Here is a 16,947-nt window from a genome sequence, read left to right as displayed (position 1 = left end):
GCGTTTGTGAGCCTTGCGACTTCGCCTGGTCTGTGGGAAGGCTCGCGGGACAGACCTCGAAAGGTGGTCTTTTTGGGGCGCGGGCGCGATGGTGTGCGATGCCCCCGACCCCGGCTGGGCAGGGAGGCGCGCGGTTGCAAAACAAAAGAGGGGAGAGGAGCCTTTGGGAAAGAGGCAGTTTCCGTCCGGAACGGGCGAGCAACCCACCCGGCGAGCTCGAGATAACCAGCTTTGCTCCGCGTGGAGCCACATGGTCACTGGGGCCGGGCATGTTCCCTCCGCTCCCGAAAGGTTGCGTTTTTCTGGAGGTGCTAAAAAAAAAAAAAAAAAAACGAGCCCCGAAACGCCTCTCCCACGAGTCCCTCTCGCCGGTGCACATTTTGCACGCGGCTTTCCCAAGAGAAGACAAGATATGATTTCGCGCGGGTGCGCGTGGAAGGCGATGCCCGGGGTGCAAACCCGCCTCTTTCTCTCTCCCCCCCCCCCCCATTAGGCTCCGCTGCGGCTTGTTTTCCAGCCGTCCCGACCGGCAGACCGACCGACTCGGGTGCTTCGTGTCTCTCGCGCTCCGAGGGCGCCACTTGGCTTCGACGCGACCCGCGGCGCGCCAGGGGTTAAGCTTGCCGGGTGCTTGGGGGGGGGGCGCGGGAGAGCGCGGCCAGGCCGGCCTTTTGTGAGCCTGGAGAAACTTTCTCCCTCCGGGTCTCGCGCGTTTGGAGGCTCTTTGGGGGGGGGGGGGGTGAGCCTGGCGCGAGCGGAGCTCCACGTGGGAGCCCAGAAGTCGGCCGAGCTCCCGGCCAGGCCCTGCTACAAAGTGGCTTCCGCCTGCGCCGGGGCGTGAGCGACGGAAAGGATCCGGCTTTTGTTGATCCGGGCTGCGCGGCTTCATTGACATTCGAGGCGGCTCCGGCGGTGTCTGGGCTTTTACAATCCCCCTCCCTGGAAGGAGGGGAGGGGGCAGAGGAACCCCCTTTGTACGAGCCCGGGGGAGAGAGAGAGAAAGAAAGAGAAGGGATGCGTATTGTCGCACAGAGCAATGGCTGTTTGAGGCCCCGGCTGGAACTTTTGTGTAGAAAACTCGCTCTTGTTATGGAAATGCTGCCCACCCCCCTCCTTGATCCCCTGCAAATCTGCTTTGCTCCCCCTCCTCTCCCCGCCCTTGCCAGGAGGGAGGGAGGGGGGGCTGGTGCGCTGTGCCCCTCCCCATCTCTGGCTCGGCGTAGCCCGGGCAGCCTGGGCTTTGTGTGCTCCGGGCTGGCTGCTCGCTTTTGTTGTTGGCGGCTTCTCCCCACCTCCTTGTTTTGATGACTTTCGGGGAGGGTGGGGGGAAGGGCTCTGCGGAGCAGGGGCTTGGGGGAGGGGGAGGGGGGAGACAGCTCGCCCTTCGGGGGGATTGCAGAGCCGCGGCGGCTCGCAGACCAAAACCCAGCGCGCGCGCACACACACACACACACACACACACACATATACACGCATGCACGCAGGGCTCCGCGCAGCACAACACAAATCTCGTGGCCGCGGAATAATAACAACGGGGCTGACGTAACTGGCCGGCCCCATCGCCTGGCGTGGAGCGATTGATTTGCGGATCCCGGAGGAGCGGCGCCGTGGTCGCCAGCCCCGCATTTACGACCCCCCCTCCCCCTTCAGCCTCTCCAGGCTGGGCGTGCAAGGGGAAGGAAGGGGGGAGGCTGGCGGGTTGGGCAGCCAAATCCCCGAATTTCTCCAGCCTCCCTTCGCCCCCCCCCCAGAAAGCCCCCACAACACTGTGCAGTGGCTCACAGGCCCTCTCTCTCTCTCTCTCTGGGTGAGGGTGACCCTGCTTGGCGCTCCCTAGTCACGCCATGCCGGTGCAGGAGAGAAGGGAAAACATTTTTGCCTTGGGGACTCCCGTGTGGTTATTGTGGAATAAATTGACACTGGGAGAAGAGGTTTCGAACAAGGGGGTCTTTCCCGTGCAATGTGTGTAGTCCTGCAATGGAGAAATCTTAATCTTTTTGGAGGAGTGTGGATTGCGTTTAAATTATAGATAGGCACAGCTAACTGCTGTATCCTACTCCACCGTGATACTGATCCGGCATTGAAACCGACCTCTCCTTTCCCCTGTTAAACTGTTTCCCCCCTGAAAGACGTAACTAGCAGATCCCCATGGTTCTAGGTCTGGCTTGGAATCTGCTCTGAAACCCTGGGGAGGGGTTGAAAATACAACCAAAAGCAGAAAGCTAGTACCGATGCTTTGCTGGTGTTTCTTTGTTCAGGGTACCCATTATATATTCATTGTCACATTGCCGTCTCCCTTTCTCCCTCCTTCTCCTTCGTATTGTAAACAGTGCTCTTCTTTTTCAGTTGAGCTGAAAGTTGGAATGGGAAAGATGCTTGCCTGTATTTCTGTTTTGTTTTTATAAAAGGAGGTCTTAACATGTGTCTTCAGATAAGCAAAGCAACCGAGCCCTTGTCTAAACTGATGGTGTATTTGCATAGATCTTTGTCTCTGCTTGTAAAGGTTTATGTGTGATCCTATGGAGAAAGCCCTGCAGAACCAGGCATTTTTGGACGGGGGAGAACAATACAAGGAGTTCCCCTGTTTACATGTGTGTTTTTAGCACCACCAGTCAGGAAATCCAGTATATGCCTGTAATCACAGAGTATTCCAGGGTTGGAACTAGGGTTTGTGTAAAGGAGCTGTTTTTGGCTACTTTTCATTTCTCCCCCTCCCCCACGGCATGCCTTTTCCAAAAAGCCCGTAGCTTTATCTGACAGATAAAGACCTTTTCCTTGTTTTGTAACTGTAACTCCCTTTTTTTACATTTAATGTGCAATAATACTGACCATCGGGAATCAAATTGATAGCTGCTTGTTAGAAGGTTGCTTGCATGGGTCCATAAGATTGGCATAATTATATCGAGCTTTCTGGAAATGTGATTTTAAGAAAGGAAGGCACACATGCCTCACGTGAATTATGAGAATCCTCGGAAGATGGACCACATCAGAGGGAACAAGGAGCTGTGCGATACATCTGCTTTTATGAATGGCTTCGGCTGTGCTTTGTGGGGTGGTTTTTGTTAGATTTGTTTGGCAAGGTATCTTTCTTCTGGTTTCCCAGAAACGTGCTAAACGCTGTAAGGGAGTCGTCCCTCAGTGTTGTTGGTCAGAAGGTTCTCTGCGTGTGTTTGTGTGTAGGTGTTTTGAGCGTCTGAGGAGGAGGAGGAGTGCAGTTTTAAAAACAGCACGACCTTAGTGGCATGTGTTTGGATAACTTATAGTGGTACAAACACAGATTGTTGCTTTTCTTTTTTTTTTCTAAAAAGGAAAGAGTCTGTTGTGTACTTTAATTTTTGGAGTGCCTGAAGATTTGTTGATGAAAACATTATGTTCGTTTCTCCTGTTTTGTTTGCAGATTTCCTGCCGCCCAAATGTTCAGGAATCATTTTCTTTTTTTAATGATTATTACTTTGTGCCTGTGTCCCCTCCCCCCCTCCCCCCCTCCCCCCCTCCCCCCCAAGACAATATGGATTATATGAAAAGGATTTCTGTTGTTCAAGGCCCTTGGCAAAGCAATTCGAAAGTTAAGCATCACCCCCCCTCCCTTTTTGTAAGCACTTCACTACCTAGCAAAGAATTGAATCCCAAGCAGATAAGTCTACACTTTCCCAGAGCTCCCCATTTATCCTCTTGTGGTGGGGGAAAGGAATGAGACCAGCTTCATTAGCTTGCTAATTAAACACAATGGAGTGCTGTGCCAAGGTTAATAGTGCTGGTCTTTAAAAACACAAAAACTCTTGAACTAGTGTCCAGGATCCTATTAACAAAGATCTATTGTGAGATATAGATTATGCCATTCTAAATATCAGAATCTATGACCGGTTTGGAATGTTTACATTGCAGTGGGCGTTCGTGTACACCGTACCTTTAAGGTTACAATCCTAAGCACATTTGCCCAGAGAGTAAGCTGCATTGACCTCCAAGAGCTGAGCAGAAATGGTCAGGATCCCGCTGCATTTTAGATTCAGAACATGTTGCATCCCTAATCTGGGGCTCAGGGCATGGTTGGAGAATGTAGAGTTAGAGCAACCTAGTAGAAGCTCAGCATTCCTGGGTCTCGTTAGCCCCTGAATGGGCAGCCTCCTAGAAACCACATTTCTGGCAGCCCAAGATCCATGATGGAAGAAACGATAAAAATAAAAGCGATAATGTTCATAATAGATGTCTATGACGGCTTTACATCAGAGGGATATGTGTTTGCTGTTTCCTTAGCCAACAGGAATAATGTTTGGAATCTCTTTGTTTAAACATCTGTTGCATTTTGAGATGTGTGATCCTTTTAAAAGGGGGGGGGGCGGAATTGAAGGTGCAAAAAACAACCCTGTAATTTTCCCAACGGCAAATAAATATATATTTATAGATAATATTTGTAAACATATAAAGACCAGTTCTTGTTTCAGGAAACAGATAGACAGAGCTCTACCTTCCCTAACTTTAATTTAACTGCTTGCTTCAGAAAGTCCTTGCTGTGTTCTGATTACCTAATCCCTCCATGCAGCTGATTTCGTAAGTGTACCTTGGGGATTTTGCAGCATGGTGGAAGTTGTGTGAAGTGAACACAGTGTATACTGTGGTAGTTGGGGAGTTTCCTTCCTCCCTCCCTGCCTCTTGTTCTGGTGAGGTGTCCCATTGACTCACCAAAAATTCTCCCCCTGGCTAGTATGGAGGTAAGAAGGCAGAATATTGCAGAGCTGGGAAAAGCACAGAGAAGAGATTGGAGCACCTTCCCTGTGCTGAAGACTGATGATGGGCAGTAGGTTGAGAACAGACAAAAGGAAATACCACTTTACACCAAGAGTGATGGGAATGTGGAATTTGCTACCGGAGGATGTATTGTCAGCCACAGGAATAAACAGTTTTTAAAGGGGATTAGATAGGCTTATTTCCATGAAACTATGAGCAGCTACCAGCCATAGTGACTCCACATCCAGAGGTACTATGCCTCTGGATCCCAGATCCCAGAGGCAACATCAGGGGAAGGCCTTGGCCTGTATTCCCAGTGGTTGGCTGGACAGAGGAACTGTCTGGCCACTGAGTGTGACAGGATGCTAGATGAACTATTGGTCTGATGGAGTAGATGGACTTTGGTATTTTCAAGCAGGGTTTATCTTCTTGTGTTATAAAGAGAAGCTGTAAACCATATTTGTCTGTTTCAAATTGGTAGATGTTCTATCATTAAACCCAAGGGTCTCCTCTGTTTGCATATTGTGTTTTATATCTTTTCCTCCCTCCATCCAAAAAGGATTAGGTGTAGTAGCAGGGTTGTGTGTGTAAGTGCCAAGTCTGTTATGTTATGAATTAATGACTTCCAAAATGTCCTGTCGTCGACGGCCTTGCTTAGCTCTTGCAAACCGAAGGCCGTGGTTTCCTTTACTGAGTCAATGTATCTCATGTTGGGCCTTATTTTCAAGAGCCAGTGTGGTATTGTGGTTAAGCATGGCAGCCTCTAATCTGGAGAACTGAGTTTGATTCCCTGCTCCTCCACGTGCAGCCAGCTGGATGAGTTTGGGCAGTCACAGTTCTCGCAGAGCTCTCTTAGTCCCACCTACCTCATAGCGTGTCTGTTCTAGGGAGAGGAAGGGAAGGTGATTGTAAGCTGCTTTGAGACTCTGTTGGGTAGTGAAACACAGAAGAAGAAGAAGAAGAAGAAGAAGAAGAAGAAGAGTTGGTTCTTATATGCCGCTTTTCTCTACCTGAAGGAGTCTCAAAGCGGCTTGCATTCGCCTTCCCCTTCCTCTCCCCACAACAGACACCCTGTGAGGTGGGTGAGGCTGAGAGAGCCCTGATATTCCTGCTTGGTCAGAACAGTTTTATCAGTGCCGTGATGAGCCCAAGGTCACCCGGCTGGCTGCATGTGGGGAAGTGCAGAATCGAACCCGGCATGCCAGATTAGAAGTCTGTACTCCTAACCACTACACCAAACTGGCTCTTTTTCTATACAGGGTATTTAAAAAAAGCACTTCTCTCTGCTGCCCTCAGTTTTTCCTAACATGATGGTCTTTTCCAATGAGTCTTTTCTTCCCATAACGTGACCAAATACAAGCACTCACTTTGGTTGTTTTAGTTCAAGCTTGATTTGACCTAGATCCCATTTGTTTGTCTCTTGAAGGTTCATGGTATTAAACTCCTCCAACAGAATATTTCAAAGGAACCCACTTTCTTCCTGTCCCCTTCATTGAAGATATTTACCAAATATATACCTAAACAGGTCCTAAAATAGGACTTTTCCTTTGGGAAGCAAAGTAACACGAAATGCCGGAGGTACTTTCAAATGTTTATTCAGAAACTGAGAGCTGTTCTGTTTATTCCAGGGTACTGTTTCATAGACAGGAGCCCATTTCATCACATGCAAGGCTGCCCCTGGAAACCGTCTCCCACAAGGTGGTGTTAATGCAGGAATTGCATTGCGGAAATCTTTGTTTTCGGTAGATGGGTGATCTCCTTTATCCGCCTCCCACTCTGCCTGAGGTTGGAAATTAATAATGTCTTGCGTGAATTAAAGAGTCTGTGCTATGCTAGGAGTTTATTTGTCAGTGCTTTTTGTGGAGTGTTGAAATCATGACTGGTAACTTGGTGTGTTGTGCCCACAACTAAGCATGTGAGCTGCCTTATACTGGAGTCAGACTCTTGGCCCAGAATTGGGGCCAGGGGTGGCCAGACTGTGGCTCTCCACATGTCCATGTACTACAGTTCCCATGAGCCCCTGCCAGCAGGTTTTATTGACCAGAAAACTGGTGGTTTTCCTCAGCTTGGCTACCTGAGATGTGAAAAAAATTACTTTGTGGACTTTCTCAAAATTGCTACTTAGGAGTTGCTGGAAGTTCAGTGCTTAGTAACTAAAAACGAAGACCGTCTGGTGGCCAGCTTCTCATAAATAGTCCTGACTTTCCAGACTCTTACAAGATTGTAATCCTTCTTCCAGGAACCTGAAAATCATGCTGTGGTTTCCCCAGTCTTTGTTTGCAGCAGCGGTCTTGTCTGTTAGTTGTTCTGATGTTAGCACTGCCTGTAGGAATTGACCAATTACTTCCGTTGCCGCATTTTATTTATTAAAAAGGGGTTGTACCCTACCTTTCTGCATGGCTGAAGGCAGCTTACACTACTTAATTGAAAACATCCAGTAACAATGCAATCCTAAGTCACCCCCCAGCCTAATAAAATAGAACCACCTGTAGAGCTATAATCGTCTTTAAGGATGTGTGTCATATTAGCCCAGCCTGTTGATCTTCTGCAGTGCTTGGAGTTTTGAGCCAGCTTAGTGTCATCCTCTGATTTGGAGAGCCAGGTTTGGTTCCCCATTCCTCCACATGCAGCCAGATGATCGACCTTGGGCCAGTGACAGTTCTTTCATAGCTCTCTCAGCCTCACCTAACTCGCAGGGTGTTTGTTATGGGGGGAGGAAGGGTTGTAAGCTTAGTCGGTAGAGGAGGGATTGTAAGCAGCTTTGGCTAGTAAAACGTGGGGTACAAAACCAGCCCTTTGGCTTTTGTGCTTCCTCTGTACTTCTGTTAAGCAGCACAATCTGTCTTGCATGCAGCTAAGGGACCAAGCCCTATGAAGACAGGTTGAGGGACTTGGGAATGTTCAGCCTGGAGAAAAGGAGGTTGAGAGGGGACATGATAGCCCTCTTTAATATTTGAAAGGTTGTCACTTGGAGGAGGGCAGGAGGCTGTTTCTGCTGGCTGCAGAGGAGAGGACACGCAGTAATGGGTTTAAACTTCAAGTCCAAAGACATAGGCTAGATATCAGGAAAAAAATTTCACAGTCAGAGTAGTTCAGCAGTGGAATAGGCTGCCTAAGGAGGTGGTGAGCTCCCCCTCACTGGCAGTCTTCAAGCAAAGGTTGGATACACACTTTTCTTGGATGCTTTAGGATGCTTAGGGCTGATCCTGCGTTGAGCAGGGGGTTGGACTAGATGGCCTGTATTGCCCCTTCCAACTCTAGGATTCTATGATTCTATGTCAGTTATTCCCACTCAGACAATGATAGGCTGAAATCATATAAGTGGGAAAGTTACTTTCAGAGATTCCCCCATCTTCATGTTTTGGTGTTCTGGTTTTAGCTCTCTAGTAACAAACAGGAGGAGGAAGAGAAATTGGCGAAAACATGTTAGGGACTTTCATGCAAGGCAGATGTATACTGAATACTGTAATAACAAACAGATTTGTTAGAAACCATAATCTTATGTTGCCTGCAAAAAGCTAAGGTCGCTGTGGTTGAAATTCAACTCTGTTTAGGTCAGACTCTCACGATTTGCAAATGAGTATAATACAAAGTGAAAAACCGGGGAATTCATTATGCAGCCTTTGCCTTACAGGATGGTGGGTCTGATCAGATGGTCTGGACTGAGTGTGAAAAGAAACAGGTCTTTGGGAATTTCACTGACCCCCGCTGTTTCTCCCTGGAATTCCCGGTGCAGTTTTGCACTGCAAGTTTAACTAGCGAAAATATTCTTCCAGGAAACCGTAGTTAACTCTTAAATCTGAGCCAGTAAACTCTAGTTTATAGTTGCGGAAGAGAGGAGAACCCTTGTATGTTACTTGTAGCTCCTTGAAAGAATGGGTGGGATTTTATTAAGCGCTAAATAAATGAAAACAGGGAGCAGTTGGCCCAAGGACACCTAGAGAACTTCATGGCAGTATGGGGACTGCCTCTTTTGGGTCCCAGTTTCATAATCTGACTGCTGCAGCTTACTGTCTTGCATCATTCAGGAGGAGGGGAAATTGTGAGAGGCCAGAGCACATTCACTGGTACCAAATCATGATTCAGTGAACCAGCTTCATCTGTGTCTTTGATCTGCCTTTCTCAGCTTGTGAATGAAGCATGAGGTAGCTGCCTAAGGCAGGGGTAGTCAACCTGTGGTCCTCCAGATGTCCGTGGACTACAATTCCCATGAGCCCCTGCCATCTTCTCCATCATCATTATTATTTATTATTAGTTAGATTTATTACCCACCACTCCCGGAACCGGCTCGTGGTGGGGTACAATTGTCCGTATGAAAACCCCATTGAAAATGACATGAACATAAAAGTTATACAGTAGAAACCAGAACATGGCTGTGTAACTCAGCCTCCCGTCCCCCCAGTGAAACATCCAAGAGGGGACCGTAGATGACACATGGCCAACTGCTGCCCTGCACCAGGGAGGCCCTAATCAGATGTCCCTCACTGCCCAGACTCAACCACAAACCTGGTGGAAGAGCTCCGTTTTGCAGGCTCTGCGGAACACCAGGAGCTCCTGCAGGGCCCTCAGTTCTTCCAGGAGCTCATTCCACCAGGTAGGGGCCAGGACCGAAAAGGCCTTGGCCCTGTTTGAGGCCAGGCATGCTTCTCTGAGAGCTTTGGCTTCTGAGATCTGGCAAGATCTCAGGTCAGGGCTGCTTCGAGCGGAGTGTTTTCTTCATAAATAAATTGAATCAAATCGACGTCCTGAACTGACTCCAAGGAAGAGTTTGTTTTTGTACCTCTGACAAGGCATTGCCGTGACAATACCAATATGCTCCTGGACAGGGGGGGACGGACGGACGGATAGACAGGAGAATATTCTTCATTTATTTATATTCTTCATTTATTTATTCTTCATTTGCTGGAGAATAAAATGCAAAGCGGCCTTATTCCGAGACTAGCCTTACTTACATCTGCTCTATTTAGCAACAGCTTCCCAAGGCCTCCGTGGTCTTTCCCAGCCTTTCTCCTTGGAATCCGGTAACTCGAGTTGCTTGGGGAATAAACCCTGGAGCCTTCTGCATACAAAGGTTGTGCTGCTGCTCTGATCTCCTGGGATTTAATTTGTGCCCCCCCCCCCCCACCGCCGCTTTCCACTGACTATGCCCAATGGGAGACGTTCCCTCAATGCTTTTGCCTTGATCCAGCCTTCTTTTGCACCTTTGTTTACTCTTCCGGGCTGGCTTTGGCTTTTGATCCATGATGATTATGAAGCAATGTCAATTGTAGCTCTGTTTTTTTTTAAATGACAGAAGCAGGAGGAATGGAGGCAAGCAGAGTTGTACTGTATTTCTACAACAGGCTTTCTCAAATGAAACCCTGGGGCTTCTTGATGGGCCCTGGAAGGGTTTCCCACCCACCCTTCCCCAATTGGCCAAGGATGGGCCTGGAGGGGGAAGGGGAGGGGCCGCAGGTGGGCACATACACAGCTCTGTTTCCCAGCCATATTTTGCACGATCATGCCACTTCTAGTGTTTCTCAAAGCCTGAAGAACGTTTCAGGGGCTTCTCAACGGTTAAAAAGTTGAGGAAGGGGGTGCATTTATGGATGTTAAGGAGAATAATCCTGTTCAGGAGAGCACGGAGCTAGAAGGAGAGGGAAGGAAATATTTGCAGGGATCCTTTCCTCTCCACTGTGGTATCTTTTATTGATAGCTAGGACACTGAAGCACTAGGGGTGGATGATGCCAGGGCCCTTCTCAAATAAAGAAACCGAATACAGCGTTATTAAAGTTGCAAAGATGCCACGGTGTTGGTATCACGATAGGTTGCCACCTTTGGACATTCTATAATCAAACACGGAAGGCATTTGGTTTGGGCTGTGTTTCGGCATCTCCTTTCTCGCTGGGTTTCCTGTTCACCCCTGCTGGAATGTTTTCTCACAGGGCTTTGATCTCCATATCCCAGAATAAACTTAACCTTTGCCTTGAAATAGAGTTCTGCAAAAGCCCAACGCTACATTCTGGTTCCTCTGATCTGGTCAGCCCAGGTTAGGCTGATCCCATCAGATCTGGAATTAGACAAAGAAGAGCTGTTCTTGTTTTTTTTGTACCCCACTTTTTACTACCTGAAGGAATCCCAAAGTGGTTTACAATTGCCTTCTCTTCCTCTCGCCCTGTGGGGCTGAGGGAGCTCTGAGAGAACTGTGACTGGCCCATAGGCACCCAGCAGGCCTCCTGTCTCTCAGAGTAGCTTACAATCCCCTTCTCTTCCTCTCCCCACAACAGTGAGGAGGCAGGTTGGGCTGAGAGAACTCTGAGAGAACGGTGACCGGCCCAAGGTCACCCAGCCATCTGCATGTGAAGGAATCAAACTCCGTTCTCCAGATTGGAGGCCACTGCCCTTAACCACTACACCAAGCTAGCTCTCCAGGGTGAGCCCTGGTTCAAACTTGGATGGAAGATCACGATGCAGTCACTATAAAGAGGCAGTTAGTGGTAAATCACCTCTCAATGTCTCTTGCTTGAAAACCCTACGGCAGGGGTAGTCAACCTGTGGTCCTCCAGATGTCCATGGACTACAATTCCCATGAGCCCCTGCCAGCAAATGCTGGCAGGGGCTCATGGGAATTGTAGTCCATGGACATCTGGAGGACCACAGGTTGATTACCCCTGCCCTATGGAGTCACCATACAGCATTTATCACCACCCCATCCTGACCCAAGGCTAAGATTTCTGAGCTAGGATCTGACTGGCAATTCTGTAGCTGTCTGTGAGTATATGGAACTCTGCGTATAATATTTTAAGATGTGAACTGCGAGTTTAAAATTTGCTGGTTCAGATCTTGGGCAGGAGTTCATCTTGGTGACCCTCATGTGCAGCTGAGATCTTATCGATTCCTGTCTTCACTGCAGGCATCGGGGGCTGAGCCTTCCTGCACGTGCCTTGGCCTTTGATAAGTGCTTTGGATGCGATATTGTTTTATCATCTAGCAAAAAACTGTACATTTATCACTAAAGTCAATCAGACTAGGAAGTTTAAAAGGCAGGGGGAGGGAGTCTGGGATCGCAAACCATCTCCTTGATTCCTGTCCTAGGTAAAGTGGCGGAGAAGGCCAGAAATATGAACTGTATACAATGATAGGTTTTGAAGAAGAAGAAATGTTGGTTTTTATACTCTGCTTTTAATTACCCAAAGGAGTCTCAAAGAGGCTTACAATTGCCTTCCCTTCCTTTCCCTACAGCAGACACCCTATGAGGGAGGCCAGGCTCAGAGAGTTTTGAGAGAACTGTTTTGCAAGAACAGCTCTAACAGAACTTTGTGACTAGCCTAAGGTCACCCAGCTGGCTGCTTGTGGAGGAGTGGGGACTCAAACCCAGCTGTCCAGATTAGAGGCTGCCACTCTTATCCTCTACACCAGGGGTAGTCAAACTTCAGAGATCCATGGACTACAATTCCCATGAGCCCCTGCCTTTGCTGGCAGGGGCTCATGGGAATTGTAATCCATGGACATCTGGAGGGACGCCGTTTTGACTACCCCTGCCCTACACCAAGCTGGCTGGTGAAATAAAAACCAGCATGCCATGCTTTCTCCAAAGGAGAACTCTGGCTCTCATACAGTTTTCAAAGTTTGGTGAGTGTAAAGAAATGTGTTGACAAGGAGATCTGAAAACCCTGAACTTTCAGGAAGCTTTTGAGAGAACCAGATGCTGAGAACAGATGTGGATCTGTTTCAGCAAGGTTTTTCTTTTGAAATTTCGGTTTTATTACAGAGGGATGGAAACATCTCCATTGTTGCTAGGAAGAAAAGGGGTGCTGGAGGCTGTAAGGTGTCTCAGGACTTTATTGTTTCTTTGTTCTGTGTAGGGAGTGTGACAGGCCTCCTCCAGCCCTCCCTATTTTAAAAACACAGAATAGCAGTACTTTTCTATGATGTATGCGGAGTCTGTGATAATTAAAATGTGCTTTAAGTGAGATAAGTATATAGCAGGTTACAAAGGCAAGTTGGACAAAAAACCACTGAGAGAGACCAGAGAGACCCATTGTGGTGGAGTGGTTAAGAGCGGAGGACTGTAAATTGGAGAACTGGTCTTGATTCCCCACTCCTCCTTCACATGCAGCCTGCTGGGTGACTTTGGGCCAGTCACAGTTCTCTTAGAGCTCTCCCAGCCCCACCTACCTCACAGGGTCTGTGTTGTGGGGAGAGGAAGGGAAGACGTTTGTAAGCTGCTTTGAGATTCCTTCAGGTAGAGAAAACCGGGATATAAAAAGCAACTCTTTTTTTTTTTCCTCCTCAAAATTAATTTGTGCAGCTGTTCTAGTTCCAGCCCCTTGTGCTCAGAGTAAAAACTGGTTCAGGAAATCTGACGAAGTTCACATGAGACAGATTGTTCTTTTTCCGGAGGAGAGCTTCCACAGCTGGTGACATCACTTCCTGCTGACAGGCGTGTCTTCGATCTCCCTAGTTTCTTTTCTTTGTCCGCCTTAAGCAGGAAAGGAAGGGAATGAAGTGAGACACACAAAATGCTCATCATTTCCATCAAAGAGATTGTGAAATGTTATTGGAATTAGTGTGCGTGTGCGTGCGTGCGTGCAAATCTGGTGTCAAGAGCAGCAAATCTGGATTTGCTAAAGGACAGATACACATAAAGCTGAATTCACACCGTTGCTCCATCATGGTTGGCGTTGTCTGTTCTGACAGGCTGAGATTCTCCAGGATTTCAGCCTGAAATCAAATCACCAACTTTCTTATACGTTTACTTGGAGATGCTGGGGGTTTAACCTGGTACTTTTCAATGCCAGGCAGATGTTCTTCTGCAGATGCATGGCCATTCCTTGGTAGAGAGTCGGCACCAGAAAGCTCTTGTTTATTTCCCCCCTTTTAATTTTGCTGCTAATCTGTTCATATTTTGTTGTGTAGTGTTGAGGGATGGTGGTGAAAACTGAAGAGGGGAAAAAATAAATACCTGAAGAAGACCTGTATCGTGAAAACGGGGGTTCAGGTGCAAATAATATAAATAGGTAGGAATGAATAACTTAACCTTGCAGTCTATACACACTCACATGAAAATGAGTCTTATTGGAAGCAGTTGGACTCAGCTGGTGGGGAAACATGGCTCAGAGCTATCCTCTGTTGCTCTAAATTTTTTAGGGCTGAGACTTTGATTTCGTCCCTATAATATGTCTATATATGTCCCATTCACCACATTAGAGGTACAGAATGAAAAATCCTGGTTCCCTGGCTGCCCTTGTGTTCAAAACACTGATGTTACTGTGGTTTTCCAACCCTGACTACATATCACCCTACCTTCTTATTCTGGAATCATATAAGACTTTAAATGAGCTGTTTTTTTTACCCCCCTTCAAAGATAGAAGTTGAACAAAGACTGTTCAAGAGGGAGTAGTTCTATGTCCGATTTCTGCTTACTTTTGCTATAGGAGACCAACAGAACCTCAAAGCCTAACAACATCTGCTCCAGTATGAGCTTTTGTGGGTCAAAGCTCACTTCTTCGGATAAAATGATGCAAAAGATAAGAATTGTCCTATTTCCCTACACAGAATTACAGAAGAGGGAGAGGGAAACAGGAGAGGGGAGTGCCACTTATTCTGTATGCAGACTGAGTTCGTTGTTCAGGGATTTTTTTTTTTTAATCGCACACACAAAACAAATGCATATCAAGTTTCAAGCACTGGCTAGCCTTTTGCTTCAGTAAAATCTGAACATGGTGTATGCAGTTTTGTGACTTGAGTGCACACAGCATTTGCCAAACCTCTGGCTTTTGTTCGGAGAGGGGTGGAATGCCTAACACCTCCCCTCAGAATTTTTGAAACGGAGACAACATATGTTCTCAAGCGAGTGTACCGGTATTTTCGATCATTTACACATCTCATCTGTCTGTAGCTCTGGGCACTTGATGAGAGTCACCCCCCCAAATGCCTTGTGTCATCTTCACTTACTTGTTTCTTCTTTTATTTTGACATTTTCCACTTGGGTTTAAAAATAATAATCCAGAAATACAAGTCCTGTGGGTGTAGACATGGTTTGAGTTGCCAATCGTGACTTCACTTTGCTTCAGGCACATCTGGCTGAGGTGATCTTATTTTATATACTGTCAGGTCCTTTCCGATTGGCATCGTGGGGCTGACTTTAAAGCGACCTACCGGGGAGCTAAACCTGAAGGAAACAGGCGGGCCCAGGTAAACCATTGTGAAAGGGCAGTGTTTCTAAATGGTCGTCACGGCTGTCAAAATTATATGCGAACACCTGATAAAAGCCCCTGCGTTGGGACGAGGTAAATGTTATCACTTTGAATAAATAGTATTTTAATAATCCTTAAAATTATCATGCTTACGCTGGTCACTTTTGGGGCACGTAACTGCTTGAAAAGGTTGAACTCCACCCCAATCTGCTTTTCCAGTTCGCAGACTAGTCATAATTCTTACTTGTCACAGGCGATGGTACATTACTTATTGATTTATTGTATGGCATGTGTGTAATATAGCCTGGAGATCCTAAGATTATCCGCCTGCCAGACAAGAGTTGTTTAAACCAAGGGACAAAACAGTGAGTTGAGGCTGCCAAATAAGCTGTGATAAATATAACTCTTTATTCAAAACAATGGCTGAAAACCACACCGGTTGAGTCGGTTTTTTGATGGACTTCCTCAGCAGCCAATATTGGCGTAAAATATAATTCTGTAATGTGAAAACACTCTTCTGGGGGACCTGGTCTACTAACAACACCGCCTATGAAGTGACTTTCAGTATATTTATCACAGCTTATTTGGGAATCAACTCAGTGTTTCGTCCCTTGGTTTGATCATCTAACCACTAAGTGGCCAGCTGTGTTTCCCTTCAGGGCAAGAGATGTTTGGCAGGGGCTTGCCCCTGCCCATTGCCGTACCATAACCCTTGAAGGTCATCCTTGCAAGGGCTAGCCAGGGCCGATCCTGTGTAGGGTTGGGCGTTCTGGCATCCGAAGCGGCCATTCGCCCAACCCTAAACTTCCAAGATCTAAGGGGATCAACCTTGCCTGGGTTATCCAGGTTGGGTGGTGATGGTACAAGTGACTGTTTGCCATAATAGCAATTTACAGTGTCTAAAGCACCATGGATGCATTATTTCTGTAATTCTGTAAGGAGGGAACAAAAAGAAAATGAGTTATTAAAACTTGAACCAGGGATGACTTGGTCCACAACTATTCTCTTAAGACAGGGGTAGTCAAACTGCGACCCTCCAGATGTCCATGGACTACAATTCCCAGGAGCCTTGCCAGCATTCGCCAGCGAATGCTGGCAAGGACTCCGGGGAATTGTAGTCCATGGACATCTGGAGGGCCGCAGTTTGACTACCCCTGTCTTAATCGCTCTAATACACTGTGTAATCCTGTAATTTTAGAGGCAGTTGAAGGTACAGTGACAATGCTCGTATTTTGGGGGCCAGTTCACCAAAGCTGCAGTGTTATCCATAATCAGTGTAAAATCTTATTCCAGCTGGCATTTGGTGGCCGACAGCTAGTGAGCTATTACAAAACATTATTTTATATGTATATGTTTAAAAAAACAAACGAACACAGTCCTCAGGCCATGGGACAGCTAACCTGAAATAACTTACTGAGTGAAACAAACAAAAAAAAAACCTTTTATTCAGAGGAGGTAAAGCCCCCAGAGTCAATTATGCAAATTTTGTATTGACGATGGTGATGTAAGGGTGCGCTACGGCAAAAAGCAAAGGTAAATGTGATCAGGGTTTCGATGTGATCATCTCTTTCTGAAATGTGCCTTTGCAAGCGTGTCTCATTGAGCGGTGATCAAAATGTCTTGTGGATGAATTGATGATGAAAAGGATAAAGTCAAGGGAGAGATGGATGAACTGCTCATGCAAACTTTATTTAGAGAGAGAGAGAGAGAGAGAGAGATCCTTTGGCTTATTTATTTCCCAGTGTCTCCCCACCATCACTGAAGTGTAAAACTCTTCAAAGCTGGAGTTTGACAAACCAAAAGTTAGCTAAAAATAGCTCTTCTAAATATGAAAGCCAGTTGAAAACTCTAAGCTGCACTAGAGTCATTTTACATTTATTGTTGATAGTATTTCAGAGTCCCAAGAATGGCGCGTGAGTGGCTTTCTGTTCAAGCGAACAGCTGTTCTCTGTCCGTTGGGATCTAATGTTTGCCTACCCGACTCTTAATAATTAAACAAAAGCGTTATTTCATAGCAACCCCTGTTGAGGATTCTGTTCCATT

At 46.9% G+C, this 16,947-nt stretch overlaps 1 protein-coding gene across 2 annotated transcripts in view; it reads left to right on the top strand.

The window, feature by feature from the left end:
- Nucleotides 1–16,947, top strand: part of ACVR2B (activin A receptor type 2B) — a 101,488-nt gene that overhangs the window by 415 nt on the left and 84,126 nt on the right. The window lies entirely within an intron of this gene.

This window comes from Paroedura picta, chromosome 11 (assembly GCF_049243985.1).
Source record: "Paroedura picta isolate Pp20150507F chromosome 11, Ppicta_v3.0, whole genome shotgun sequence".
Taxonomy (NCBI): Eukaryota; Metazoa; Chordata; class Lepidosauria; order Squamata; family Gekkonidae; genus Paroedura; species Paroedura picta.
Note: the sequence above shows the minus strand (reverse complement) of the source record. Positions and strands in the feature narration are given on the sequence as shown.